The 15,357-nt window shown below is 41.2% G+C and overlaps 1 protein-coding gene and 1 long non-coding RNA gene across 2 annotated transcripts in view; one reads left to right on the top strand and one right to left on the bottom strand.

Moving 5' to 3' along the window:
- The window catches only part of LOC136440038 (cytochrome P450 2J4-like), a 44,537-nt gene that overhangs the window by 17,484 nt on the left and 11,696 nt on the right, over nucleotides 1-15,357 (bottom strand). The gene's annotated exons all lie outside the window — the stretch shown is intronic.
- On the top strand, nucleotides 8,806-13,817 carry LOC136440523 (uncharacterized). Its single transcript, XR_010756678.1, has 2 exons — nucleotides 8,806-9,560; nucleotides 13,367-13,817. It is a non-coding gene; the product is annotated as an uncharacterized lncRNA (long non-coding RNA).

Raw genomic sequence — 15,357 nt, 5'->3', positions numbered from 1 at the left:
GTAGGACGGAAAAGTTTAAGTTTTAGAGTCGGGTCATTCCATTGACTCAATTTCAACCTTGCCTTCTCAAGGGCGTGTGTACACCAACGTAGGCACGGGCGTAGGACGGAAAAGTTTTTGATTATAGAATGGGTCATTCCATTGACCCAATGTCAACCTTGGCTTCTCAAGGGCGTGTGTACACCAACATAGGCACGGCGTAGGACAGAAAAGTTTTTGATTATAGAATGGGTCATTCCATTGACCCAATGTCAACCTTGGCTTCGCAAGGGTGTGTGTACACCAACATAGGCACGGACGTAGGAAGGAAAAGTTTTCATTTATAATATAGAATTTTGGGTCATTCCATTGACCCAATTTCAACCTTGCCTTTTTAAGGGCGTGTGTACACTCATATAGGCACGGACGTCGAACGGAAAAAGTTTTCATTATAGAATATTGGGTCATTCCATTGACCAAATGTCAACCTTGCCTTTTCAAGGCCGGGTGTACACCCATATAGGCACAGACGTCGAACGGAAAAGTTTTTATTATAGAATTGGGTCATTCCATTGACCCAATGTCAACCTTGGCTTCTCAAGGGCGTGTGTACACTCATATAGGCACGGACGTCAATCGGAAAAGTTTTTATTTTAGAATTGGGTCATTCCATTGACCCAATTTCAACCTTGGCTTGTCAAGGGCGTGTGTATACCCATATAGACACGGACGTCAAATGGAGAAGTACTTCATTTTAGAATTGGGTCATTTCATTGACCCAATTTCAAACTTGGCTTCTCAAGGGCGTGTGTACACCAACATAAGCACGGCGTAGGACAGAAAAGTCTTTGATTTTAGAATTGGTTCATTCCATGGACCTAATTTCAACTTTGGCTTCTCAATGTAGTGTGTACACCCATATAGGTACGGACGTCAAACGGAATGTTTTCATTTTAGAATTGGGTCATTCCATTGACCCAATTTCAACCTTGCGCTCTCGAGGGCGTGTATACACCCATATAGTCACGGACTCAAACGGAAAAGTTTTCATTTTTTGAATTGGGTCATTCCATTGACCCAATGTCAACCTTGCCTTCTCAAGGGCGTGCGTACACTCATAAAGGCACGGACGTAGGACGGAAAAGTTTTGATTTTAGAATTGGGTCATTCCATTGACCCAATTTCAACCTTGGCTTCTCAAGGTCGTGTGTACACCCATATAGGCACGGGCGTCAAATGGAAAAGTTTTCATTTTAGAATTGGGTCATTCCATTGACCCAATGTCAACCTTGGCTTCTCAAGGTCGTGTGTACACCCATATAGGCACGGGCGTCAAACGTACAAGTTTTCGTTTTAGAATTGGGTCATTCCATAGACCCAATTTCAACCTTGCTTTTTCAAGGGCGTGTGTACACCCATATAGGCACGGACGTCAAACGGAAAATTCTTTCATTTTAGAATTGGGTCTGCTTTCATGAAGGTTGCCTCCAGAGTGCCGAAGCCACCGTCTTCTTTGGGCTTCTCCAACTTTTCCCGGAACTCAGCCCCCTATGTCTCAACTGCTTCTGAGCATATACCACGGCACGAAATCTGGTATTTAAGCATACTTAAACGCAGCGTAAACGTGACGTTTATTCACTATTTCCGCAACTTAACGACCCCTGTACGTCTGCTTAAATTTTGCATATAAGGTGCCCTTTCCGGAAGTACGTTTAGGTACGTTTCTGCACTTCTTCACGTGTATTTACGTGACTTTTCGACGCGTAAAGGCGTCGTTAAGGACAATTTTTAGGTACGTTCAAACACGGAAAGTGTAAGTTTCTTGAGACCTTTCCGTACCCTTTCGTCCATCTTTATCATTCATTTCCGCCACGATTCTTCCTGCGTTTATGTGTCGTTCACACAACTTGAAAGGTTGCTTAAAGGTATACCTTTCCTCGATATTTCCGTGACCTTTTTACGACCTTAACGTGCTACAAGCGTGGTATCTGCAAGGCGTAAAGGCGTCGTTATGGACAACCTTTCCGTACGTTCAGGTACGTTTCTGCACTTCTTCACGTGCATGTATTTACGCGACTATTCGACGCGTAAAGGCGTCGTTAAGTACAATGTTTCCGTCCGTTCCAATACGGAAAGTGTTAGCTTATTGAGACCTTTCCGTACCCTTTCGTCCATCTTTATCACCCATTTCCGTCACGATTTTCCCTACGTTTATGTGCCGTTCACACAGCTTGAAAGGTTACCTAAAGCTGTACATTTCCTCGGGCTTTCCGTGACCTTTTTAAGACCTGGCTTAACGTGCTACAAACGTTGTATCTGCAAGGCGTAAAGGCGTCGTTATGGACAATTTTCCGTACCTTTACGGAAGATCCAACACGGAAAGTGTAAGTTTCTTGAGACATTTCCGTAATCTTTCGTCCATCTTTATAATCATTTCCGTCACGATTTCCCTACGTTTATGTGCCGTTCACGCAGCCTAAAAGACTACCTAAAGCTACACCTTTCCTGGTGTTTTCTGTAGCCTTTTTATGAGCTTAACGTGCTAAAAATACGAGCTAAACGTGCTAAAAACACGAGCTTAACGTGCTAAAACGTATGCTCTACAATAACTTTCCTTTTTCATTACACAGTATCTAATTTAATCCTTTACGACGAGTTAACTTGCTACGGATGGCTTAAACATTCCGAACCCTTACATAGACAGGTAAATATGAATATGAAAGGCAACAGGGCCGATAAAAGTTTAGAACAATTTATTTCAAAGATGATAATACTGCACAAAAACGTGTTACGCCATTATAGCGAGACCCCTCCCCACTTTTACAAATATACACATACAAAATGGAATAAATGATTTCTTACATATGGACTACCAGTTTCATTTAAAAAAAATGTCACCTTATACCAAACATTGATAAACTATTCAAGCTATTTTTTACCCCAACTACTGACTATTACAATGTACTTCCAAGTTCCAACCCTAACTAACTATTACATCGACACCAAAACGTAACCCCTAACACTAACTTTTCTTCCCTCCCGTATCTTATTAGCCTGTATGCCAGACCCCCAAACTCTAATTCTAAAATATCTTTCTTGACGATAGATATTTCTTGGTTTCTTGGCATTCAGGCTAGTATCTTATTAGCCTCTACCAGGCTCCGCGGATCGCTAGGAAAATAGTAGAAATTGGCCAAATAGAGTGAAAAGTAATAATACAATCATTTTGGGTTAAATAACACTTACTAGGTACTTGCGGTTTCGTCATCAGTCGTTAAATTCTAACTTGTACTTGACGCGGTCAACGAGGGATCAGAATCTCACATTGTCGGTTAATTCTCCCTTCACCATTTTGCGCCATTTCCAAGTCCACGATTCCGGTCCCAGTGTTGGGCGAGTCGCCAGGAATAGTTCCTATCAAGACAGGTAGAAAGGTTCCGATTTCACTCACGCCGTTGTTTAACCGTTGTCTCCACTGGTACCGGGTAGATTAGGAGATACAACAAAGTAATAATTTCCCCGTCCCGAATCGCGTGCCCGCATGCCACGTTCAGCATCTCCATCCTACTCCGGATCCGTTTCACCAAATTCTCCTTGGTTTCACCTAGGAAGTATAATCCTATGAAACCGCCTTGGTTTCACCAAGTTGTACAGACTGATGTCCTTGTCCCAGCTTTACATTTTTCCGTCCGGGTTCCTGGTGGTAAGAAAAACGTCGTGGCCATAACTTGCCGTCGTGGGTTGAAACGACTGAGTTCAAACTTCCTTCATGACCTGTCTTCGCTGTAAACAATCTCTAGCTCTGGGATATACGGTTAGTTTGAAAAAGCCACCCTTGCCTGTCATTGAGTAATGCCCTGTCACATGGCATTCCGCTAGTAAATATGGAGATGTTTCATTACCATCTCAACGTACCGCCCCAGCTTGTTTGCGGCTTCACACTGTATAAATTTGCAGTTGAAAAGCAGACGTCATTGCGTTACGCTTTTGACCCGAACACAACAACACTCGTGAGCAACAATAGAAAATACTGTTAGCGGCGATCTTTCTATAAGTTACTTATACATGTAGATTATAAAAAGGAAAACTGCGTGAGAACACGCGTTATTTGATGAGCTTTGATACAAAACAAGGAACAAAAATACACAAATCTGCCAAATGTGCCGGCGGCGCTGTCTCGATCCGCGGACTGGGCGAATTTGTGCGGTGGCCAAAGACAGTATGCCCGCCGACCTATAGATAAGCAATCCGGGGGAATTGTTAGCTCAATGTTCCACGTTGTTTTCTAAAACTGGGAGCACCGTAAACCCAGCCTAAAGGTAACGGAAGAATATCGGAAAGAAATAACGTAGAAATAACGGCGAGGATAAACGCTCACTTTCCGTCAGCTTTTCTTTTCCTAAACAGAAGAGTGGGTTATGTAAACCGATCCTATATGTAACAGAAGGATATCAGAAAGGTAAAAGTAACTGCGGGGGAAAACGACCGCTTTCCGACAGCTTTTCTCTACCTAAACATAAAAGGGGGGAGGTCTCCCCCCTTCTATGTAAACCGATCCTATATGTAACGGAAGGATATCGGAAAGGTAGAAATAACTGCGAGGATAAACGCTCGCTTTCCGACAGCTTTTCTCTACCTTAACATAAAAGGGGGGAGGTCTCCCCCCTTCTATGTAAACCGATCCTATATGTAACGGAAGGATATCAGAAAGGTAGAAATAATTGCGAGGATAAACGCTCGCTTTCCGACAGCTTTTCTCTACCTAAACATAAAAGGGGGGAGGTCTCCCCCCTTCTATGTAAACCGATCCTATATGTAACGGAAGGATATCGGAAAGGTAGAAATAACTGCGAGGATAAACGCTCGCTTTCCGACAGCTTTTCTCTACCTAAACATAAAAGGGGGGAGGTCTCCCCCCTTCTATGTAAACCGATCCTATATGTAACGGAAGGATATCGGAAAGGTAGAAATAACTGCGAGGATAAACGCTCGCTTTCCGACAGCTTTTCTCTACCTTAACATAAAAGGGGGGAGGTCTCCCCCCTTCTATGTAAACCGATCCTATATGTAACGGAAGGATATCAGAAAGGTAGAAATAATTGCGAGGATAAACGCTCGCTTTCCGACAGCTTTTCTCTACCTAAACATAAAAGGGGGGAGGTCTCCCCCCTTCTATGTAAACCGATCCTATATGTAACGGAAGGATATCAGAAAGGTAGAAATAATTGCGAGGATAAACGCTCGCTTTTTGACAGCTTTTCTCTACCTAAACATAAAAGGGGGGAGGTCTCCCCCCTTCTATGTAAACCGATCCTATATGTAACGGAAGGATATCGGAAAGGTAGAAATAACTGCGAGGATAAACGCTCGCTTTCCGACAGCTTTTCTCTACCTTAACATAAAAGGGGGGAGGTCTCCCCCCTTCTATGTAAACCGATCCTATATGTAACGGAAGGATATCGGAAAGGTAGAAATAACTGCGAGGATAAACGCTCGCTTTCCGACAGCTTTTCTCTACCTAAACATAAAAGGGGGGAGGTCTCCCCCCTTCTATGTAAACCGATCCTATATGTAACGGAAGGATATCGGAAAGGTAGAAATAACTGCGAGGATAAACGCTCGCTTTCCGACAGCTTTTCTCTACCTTAACATAAAAGGGGGGAGGTCTCCCCCCTTCTATGTAAACCGATCCTATATGTAACGGAAGGATATCAGAAAGGTAGAAATAATTGCGAGGATAAACGCTCGCTTTCCGACAGCTTTTCTCTACCTAAACATAATCCCCCCTTCTATGTAAACCGATCCTATATGTAACGGAAGGATATCGGAAAGGTAGAAATAACTGCGAGGATAAACGCTCGCTTTCCGACAGCTTTTCTCTACCTAAACATAAGAGGGAGTTATGTAAACCGATCCTACATGTCACGGAAGGATATCGGAAGGTCATAGTGGAAAGGTAGAAATAACAGCGAGGGAAAACGCTCGCTTTTCGACAGCTTTTCTCTACCTAAACATAAATGGGCGAGGTCCCCCCCCCCCCTCTATGTAAACCGATCCCATATGTAACGGAAGGATATCGGAAAGGTAAAAATAATGGCGAGGATAAACGCTCGCTTTCCGACAACTTTTCTCTACCTAAACAGAAGAGTGGGTTATTTAAACTGAGCCTATATGTAGCTGAAGGATATCGGAAAGGTAAAAATAGCTACGTGAGAAAACGCCCGCTTTTCGACAGCTTTTCTCTACATAAACATAGAAGGGAGAAGGTCTCCCCCCTTCTATGTAAACCGATCCTATATGTAACGGAAGGATATCGGAAAGGTGGAAATAAATAAGAGGGAAAACGCTCGCTTTCCGACAGCTTTTCTCTGCCTGAACATAAGAGGGGGTTATGTAAACCGAGCCTTATGGTAACGGAAGGATATCGGAAAGGTAGAAATAACTGCGAGGGAAAACGCTTGATTTTCGACAGCTTTTCTCTACCTAAACATAAAAGGGGTAGGCCTAGGTCTCCCCCTTCTATGTAAACCGATCCTATATGTAAAGGAAGGATATCGGAAAGGTAGAAATAACTGCGAGGGAAAACGCTCGCTTTTTGACAGCTTTTCTCTACCTAAACATAAGAGGGAGTTATGTAAACCGATCCTATATGTAACGGAAGGATATCGGAAAGGTAGAAATAACAGCGAGGGAAAACGCCCGCTTTCCGACAGCTTATCTCTACCTTAACATAAAAGGGGGGATATACCTAAGAATATAACTGCTGTTTTTTGTAAGCTGTAGCATAAACACGGATAAAAGAAGATCAACTCCGACGAAGATAAGTATGGACTATATGTCTAATTTTGCCACAAAGTAGACGTACAATGTGCGCGCGTGCGTTATTTAAAAAAAAAGACTGTAACAGAAATGTTTTAAGTGGGATCGGTGTTAACTGCAAATGGGTGTATCTTAAAGATCAAAGACCGTTTCGGGTATATCAGCTATTCCCCAAGGTTTTAGAAATCGAGACACTATTAGTCCCCAGGAGAGAATATAACTGCTTCGAGAATATATCGGTTACTGATGTAATATAATGTTTCATCTATACGATATATATAAGGATGCTTCAAGTCCATGTAAAGATATTGTATTCATTTAATTCATCTTAACGAACGCGAAAAGGTTGCGGAAAGCTCAAATCTTACTTTCAGCGGCATTTACGGCCCCGTAAACTCTGCTGAAATATTTCCCGACCTTTAATTCTTGTTTCCGTCATTCGGAAAGTTCCCTTAAATATTCGATTTCGTGCCGTGTACGTACAAGCTTACCGCAGCGAGCACAGACACTTTAGGTGACGTATGCCCGGTAGGTGTCGTCTGTTCCGTACTGGGCGCCCAGTAAGGAGCCGGTTACATTTGTTTATTTGCACTGCATGACAAATTCTAAAATAAGACTAGAGATAAATATTAGCTGCTTCAGCAAATATGAACAGGTTTGCGTTTTAGTGTAACTAATCTGGGGAGAGATGAACATAACTGGAAAGGTTACATTTGCAATCAAAGTATTGAAATGCCTGCGTGAATACGTCACTTCATCTCCCTCCCTTGCAAAAACTGACTGTTCTGAAACGGTATATTTTCGCAGATCCATGAAGCTTAGACAAAGATTAACATAATGCAATGTAATTTATTCAGATTTGGAGCTGATTAGCATAAATAATGAGGAAATGCTACAAGCCCGCTATCTTCTATAACAGGACTTTGACACATCTGTAAATAACAATTACAGGGCCTAATTCGCATAATGAATACAAAGTATTAATATTATAAGTCTCAGTTGTTCACACGTGAGGTCAATATGTTAAGTCTAAGGGGGGTTGTACCAATTGACCCATTTAGATACAGACCCAGAATTAAGTACAAAGGCAACATTTTCAAGAAAATGCACGATATTTTACATTAGTAAAACATGTGCTTTTGAAGAAGCTGTCATTTGCGCTGCATAGTGTTTGTGAAGTGCAATAATCCGTCACCATAGCCCTTAATCCGTCACAGTAACCTTTAATTTGTCACCATAGCCCTTAATCCGTCACCCTTGCCCTTAATCCGTCACCATAAACTTTAATCCGTCGCCATAAACCTTTATCCATCAGCAACTCCCTCAAGCCGTCACCAGAGACCCTAATCTGTCACCCTTTCCCTTAATCCGTCAGCCTTACCCTTAATCCGTCGACATAACCCTTTATCCGATAGCATAACCCTTAATCCGTCACCAGAAACCCTATTCCATCACCCTTTGTCTTAATCCGTTATCCTTACCATTATCCCATCACAATAACCCTTAATCCGTCACCCGAGCCCTTAATCCGCCACCATAACGTTGATACGTCACCATAGCCAATAATCCGTCCCCACAACCCTTAATCCGTCACCATAACTCTTAATCCGTCAATCTTGCCCTTAATCCATCATCATAATACTTAATCCGTCACGAGAGCTTTTAATCCTTTAGCATTGCCCTTATACCGTCACTGTATTCCATTATTCGTTAGCATATCCCTTATTTCGTCATCCTTTAACTTAATCCACCATCCTTACCCTTTATTCGTCACCTTAGCCCTTAATCCGTTACCCTTTCCCTTAATCTGTCATCATTTCCCATTCATCCGTCACTATAACCCTTAGTCCGTCATCCTAGATTTTAATCCACTGCCCTTGACCTTAATAAGCTATTCTTGCTCTTAATCCGTCTCCATAACCCTTAATCCGTCACGAAGGCCTTTAATCCCTGAGCATTGCCCTTATTTCATCACCCTAATCTCTAATCCGTCACCATAGCCGTTAAACTGTCACCAGAGAATCGAATTCGTCACCTTTCCCCTTAATCCATCATGCCTACCCGTAATCCGTCACCATAACCTTAATCCATCACCCTAGCTCTTAATCCGTTACCCTTGCCCTTAATGCATCGTCAATGTTATATCTTGTTCTGACCAAACTTTAGGTCTTTTAGGCAATATAGACCACAAATGGCATGACAAAGTTAGGATGGTACAATTGTGATGGGAAGTTTGACTGGATATCAATTTTCAGCTCAACATAAATTATGCACATGAGGCCCTCATTAGAATAATTTATATCTCGGTGTATTCAACTTTCCAAAATGTACCTACAGGTCAAACATTACATATGTTAGCTGTAGCATGGACCATAAAGGGAATACTAGTATAACTTTCTGCAATGCCGGTACCAGTATTAGAGCTTCCACCCGACATCTGCTTGGATTTTGTTTCCCAGACTCTAGTGTGAATTAATGACTTCTCCAGGCCGCGGCAACATGGATGCACCGATGGGGGTATAAGTTACATGACCGGCCTTGTGGTCTTCCGTCTGAGGCAGAGCGAGCAGAAAGGTCACAGCTACAATGGTGTCTAGACGTCTGAGAACAAACAGCATTTTTGCGTTAGAAAACAACTCATTTCCAGCGATTATAGAGATTTCTAACCTCTCGTCGAAAGTCGTGACAGCATTGTGAGAAAGAAGAGGCCAAAGTCAGCACCTCAGGAGCGGAAGTTAAGAGATCGTGAGCGGAAAACGAAGGTACGTAATACAATCAAGTAACCGAGATAGCTGGAAAAGGACAGACCGAAGTGCCACAAAGGCGCGGGAGGAACTAAGGAACTCAAGTAAGGTACTTGGGACTCGCTTTATTAATTTCGCAGAGAAGGTTATGTTTTGCACAGCGTTCGTGTGTGTGTGTGTGTGTGTGTGTTTGTGTGTGTGTGTGTCCGTCCCCGTCCCCTTAATGTTTATTCTCACGACAATTTTTGTCCCCAAACTGAGACACACAAGATTTTTTTACAAAAGTGAACGTTAATTTGCATAATTCGTACTAAAATAGACAAATCGTCTGTATTGCTCTTTTGATCCGTAAATGTTGTCCGTACAACATCCTGGGATATCGAATATCTTCTCCAGTTCAGGTCGGCAATCTGAATGGCCCAATATCATAAAGTGCATGGAAACGTCACTTTTCATATGTCACTGTACCGGCAATTATATCGTCCACATTCAATTAACTGACTTAGATAAGCCATTTTTGCTTATTGTCACAACTATTTCTGTTGCAAAACTGGGGAACATCAGGCCTCCTGGCCTAGGGGACATGGTTTTTAGAGAAAACGTTAGTCTCCGAACGACGCATACCAGCACCTGCACAACACATATTTTGGATTCGTCAATCAAGAACATGCAAAACTAAATGTTAATTTTACAAATGATTATGTAATGTTTATCAATAATGCAAAACAGTTCATAAATCATCTGCATACATTATAGGACGTTCAATCGTGTGACATGTGTAATAAAGAAAACAGGAACATCGCTTAATATCGAAAAATTACAAAAGGAAACGTTATTTTGCATAATTCATATTTAAGATGGGCAAATCATCTGTAGTGCTCTTTTGATTCGTAAATGTTGTCACATGTGTAATCCAGATGACAAAAACAACGTGGGACATCGAATATCTCCAAACGACGCATACCCACACCTGATAAGTACTACAACACATATTTTGGAAACGTCAATCAAAAACATACATAACTGAATCTAAATTATGCAAATAAATGTCTAATTTGCATAAATGATGCAAAACGGTTCATTAATCATCTGCATTCATTGTAGGACTTTCAATCGTGTGACATTAGTGTGCATAATTTATACTTAAAATGGACAAATCAGCTGTATTCCTCTTTTGATCCGTAAATGTTGTCACATGTGTAATCCAGATGAGAAAAACTACGTGGGACATCGAATATCTTTCCCAATTAAGACCGTCAATCTTCATTATCCATTGTTATATAGTTAATTGAAATGTCACTTTTCAGACATCACTGCACCGGCAATTATGTCGTCCGTATTCAATAAATCGGCTTAGATAACCCCTTTTTGTTTATTCTCACGTCTATTCTGTCCCAAAACTGGGCCATGGGGCACACCAGGCCTCTAGGGTACATGGGCTTTAGAGAAAACGTACGTCTCCAACGACGCATACTGGCACCTAGTACCTGTGCAACACATACTTTTGAAATGTCAATTAAGAACATGCATAGCTAAATGTTAATTTTGCAAATTAATGACTAGTTTGCATAAATAATGCAAAACAGTTCATAAATCGTCTGCATATAGTATTTAACTTTAAATCGTCTTACCTGTGTACTAAAAGTAAACAGGAACATCGCTGATATAGAAAAATTACAAAACTAAACGTTAATTTGCATAATTCATACTTTAGATGGACAAATTATCTATATACTCCTTTTGATCCGTAAATGTTGTCACATGTGTAATCCAGATGAAAAGTAACATCGTGGGATATCCAATATCATTTCCAATTCAGGTCGTCAATCTGTATGACCCAATGTCATACAGTTTATGGCAACGCCACTTTTCAGATATAACTGCACCGGCAATTCTCACGTCTGTATTCAATTTATTGGCTTAGATAACCCCTTTTTGTTTATCCTGACCATGTCTGTCCCAAAACTTGGGCACACTAGGGCTCTAGCGGCAACATGGAAGCACCCATGGGGGTATAAGTTACATGACCGGCCTTGTGGTCTTCCGTCTGAGGCAGAGCGAGCAGAAAGGTCACAGCTACAATGGTGTCTAGACGTCTGAGAACAAACAGTATTTTTGTGTGTGTTAGAAAACAACTCATTTTTAGCGATTATAGAGATTTCTAACTTCTCATGACAACATGGTGAGAAAGAAGTAGCCAAAGCCAGCATCTGAAGAGCGGAAGTTAAGAGATCGTGAGCGGAAAACGAAGGTACGTAATACAATCAAGTAACCGAGATAGGTGGAAAAAGGCAGACTGATGTGCGACAAAGGCGCGGGAGGAACTAAGGAACTCAAGTAAGGTACTTGGGACTCGCTTTATTAATTTCGCAGATAAGTTTATGTTTTTCACAGCAGTCGTGCGTGTGTGTATCCGTCCCCGTCCCCTTTTTGTTTATTCTCACGACTTCTTCTGTCCCAAAACTGGGACACACAAGTTTTTTTATATACCAAAGTAGACGTTGCTTTGTATAATTCGTACTAAAATGTATTGTATTGTATTGCTCTTTTGATCCGTGAATGTTGCCCCATGTGTAATCCAGATGACGAGGAACAACATGGGATATCCAATATCTTTTCCCATTCAAGTCGTCAATCTGTATGACTCAATATCATTCAGTTCATGGAAATGTCACTTTTCAGATATCACTGTGCTAGCAATTATCTCGTCCACATTCAATGAATTGACTTAGATAACCCCTTTTTGTTTATTCTCACGGCTATTTCTGTCGCAAAACTGGGACACACCAGGCCTTAGGGCCTAGGGGACATGGTTTATAGAGAAAACGTTAGTCTCCAAACGACGCACAACAGCACCTGTACAACACATATTTTGGATACGTCAATCAAGAACATGCAAAACTCAATGTTAATTTTACAAATGAAAATAATGCAAAAACAGTTCATAAATCATATGCATTCATTATAGGGTTTTAAATCGTGTTACATGTGTAAGGAAGGAGAACACGGACATCGCTTGATATCGAAAAAAGACAAATCCAAACGTTATTTTGCATAATTCATACTAAAAATGAACAAATCATCTGTATTTTTTCTTTTGATCCGTAAATGTTGTCATAAGTGTAATCCAGATGAAGAGAAACATCCTGTTCAGGTCGGCAATCTGTATGCATGACCCAATCTCATACAGTTTATGGAAATGTCACTTTTCAGATAACTGTACCGGCAATTCTCACGTCCGTATTCAATTAATTGGCTTAGATAACCCCTTTTTTTTTCCTGACTATTTCTGTCCCAAAACTGGGGCACACCAGGCCTCTAGGGGACATATATATATATGGGCTTTAGAGAAAACGTAAGTCTCCACACATATTTTGGATATGTCAATTAAGAACATGCATAATTAAATGATTTTTCAAATGAATGTCCAATTTGCATAAATAATGCAAAACAGTTCATATATCGTCTTCATATACTATGTAACTTTCAATCGTCTTACCTGAGTGTGTAGATTTTTGTTCTTGATCAGATTTTGACTATTTTTGAAACTGCTCATGAGACAGCATCGTCAACTTTCAACTATAGGAAACTATTTGACATGAATCATTACATTTCATGTCTCCGGCTTGCCATACATACTATAGGAAGACTTAGAGTAAGTAAGTGTGTCACATGGGTGTACTAAATCAGATTAATATTTTCTTTAAACCGTAGAAATTCTAACATCAATCTATTCAACTCTCTCAGACCACGAAGGTTCATCAAAATATTTCCTTTGTCCCAAGACACAATGCCATCCATATTTATGTTCAAATTCTCCACAGAATCAACCATCTACTTCTAGAGTCGCCAAGAACATGAAGGAGGAAGGCCACGGGGGAGGGGGATGCCGGACCAGCATCAGAGCCATGTGCAGCAAAATGATTGAGCTGTTACAGCCAGAGAAAAGCTGACACGATTTTGAGAATTCGCACACTGAAGTGCACATGTTGTCCACGTTATTTCATCTAAACGAATACGTATTGTCTATACTATTGTTTATTTCAGTGTGCAAATTTTTTCGGCTGATTTTGTATGTATATCAAAGAAAATACAAGTGATTAACCTGACCGACGACAGCTCAAATCAAACGGGATGTACGAATGGTGGAAACCCCATACGAATGTGTATGCAATTGCAAGCTGCAGTAACATTTCACTCCGTCACTTATGTCCAGGAAGTTACAGTGCAACTCCTTACCAAACTTGGAACGGTTACTGTAAAATTAGTCTGCTATTGTTGTGCCATAATTATCATTCTTTGACATCTTTGATGGTTATTCGTTTGTTTAAGTGAACTGCAGCAAAGAGATAAAGTAATCAATGCTGTGAGTAGAGTTAGACAGTATAAAGACAATAGATGTCAAAGGCAATGAAGTTTAGGTCACTGAAGAGCAATAGAGACCTTCAGTAAGGATCGTAGTAATTAGCCAACATTATGAAGTCACAATCAGTCAGTTTTATGACGGTAAGTGTGCACCTTGCTAAGTGTGCGGGAATCCTTGTTTCTGTGTCATTTCTTTATCGTTGATGTGGTCGTAAGCTAACATTAGCAACAAGAGTCTTAGGACCCAAAATCTCCATGAAACTTTTTTTGTATTAAACCAGTTCCCCCCATTCTATATCGCTCAATGGTATGACCCCCGGCCACCTGCAGCTGTCGGGGGCTCAGGTTCCACAGTGACCTACTTTCGCTATCAACACTAACAGCTGTTAGAAGTGCCACAATGGCCAACACTGCAAATATAGATTTTCCCATTACTTAGGCAAATTAAGTCCAATTTGCATAATTTGCACTTCATTGTATACATCCCTCTCTAAGCTACCTGCCCAGTAAATAACATGAAAATCTGTCGCTCCTTTCTTCAGTTATTCTCCTTTGAAGATTTTGACAAATACGCCATTACAGTTCCAGTGACACATACCAGAGGGCCCAAAATCGACCTTGACCTTTCTCCTCCCCACACCTACCCACATACCAAATATCATTTCAATCCATCCACACGTTCTTCAGTTATGCTGATTTTAAGCGTCCGGTGACACATACATACAAACACGGTGACACAAACATACACACACGCGCGCACACACACAAACACAATAACTTCGCATGATTTGCACTTCAGTGTGTACATCTCCGTCCAACCTACCAGCGTACCAAATAACATGAAAATCTGTTGTTCCTCTCTTCAGTTAAACCCCTTTGGAACATTTTTACAAATATGCCACTGCAGTTCCAGGGACACAAACCAGGGGGCCCAAAATCGACCTTGACCATTCTCCTCCCAGCGCATACCCACATACCAAATATCATTACAATCCATCTACACGTTCTACAGTTATGCTGACTTTAAGCATCCGACGACACACATGCAAACGATTTACCTCCTAACTTATGCAAATTCGGTCTCATTTGCATAGTTTGCACTTAAGTGTGTACAACTTGGTCTAGCCTACCTGTGTACCAAAGAACATGACGATCTGTCGATCCACTCTTCAGTTCTTCTACATTTAAGATTTTAACAAATACGCCATTGCAGTTCCAGTCACACATGCCAGGAAGCCCAAAATCGACCTTGACCTTCCTCCACCTAACACCCACCCACATACCAAAAATCATTACAATCCATGTACAGGTTCTACAGTTATGGCGACTTTAAGCGTCCGGTGACACAAACATACACACAGACACCAAACGCAAGCAAAACAGTATCTCATGAAAAAGCCTTTTTTCATGGAGATAACAAAAACCATCCCTCCGATCAATCACGCCCAAT

Source organism: Branchiostoma lanceolatum, chromosome 8 (genome assembly GCF_035083965.1).
Source record: "Branchiostoma lanceolatum isolate klBraLanc5 chromosome 8, klBraLanc5.hap2, whole genome shotgun sequence".
NCBI lineage: Eukaryota > Metazoa > Chordata > Leptocardii > Amphioxiformes > Branchiostomatidae > Branchiostoma > Branchiostoma lanceolatum.
The sequence above is the reverse complement of the archived record's forward strand: the minus strand, read 5'-3'. Positions and strand labels throughout refer to the sequence as shown.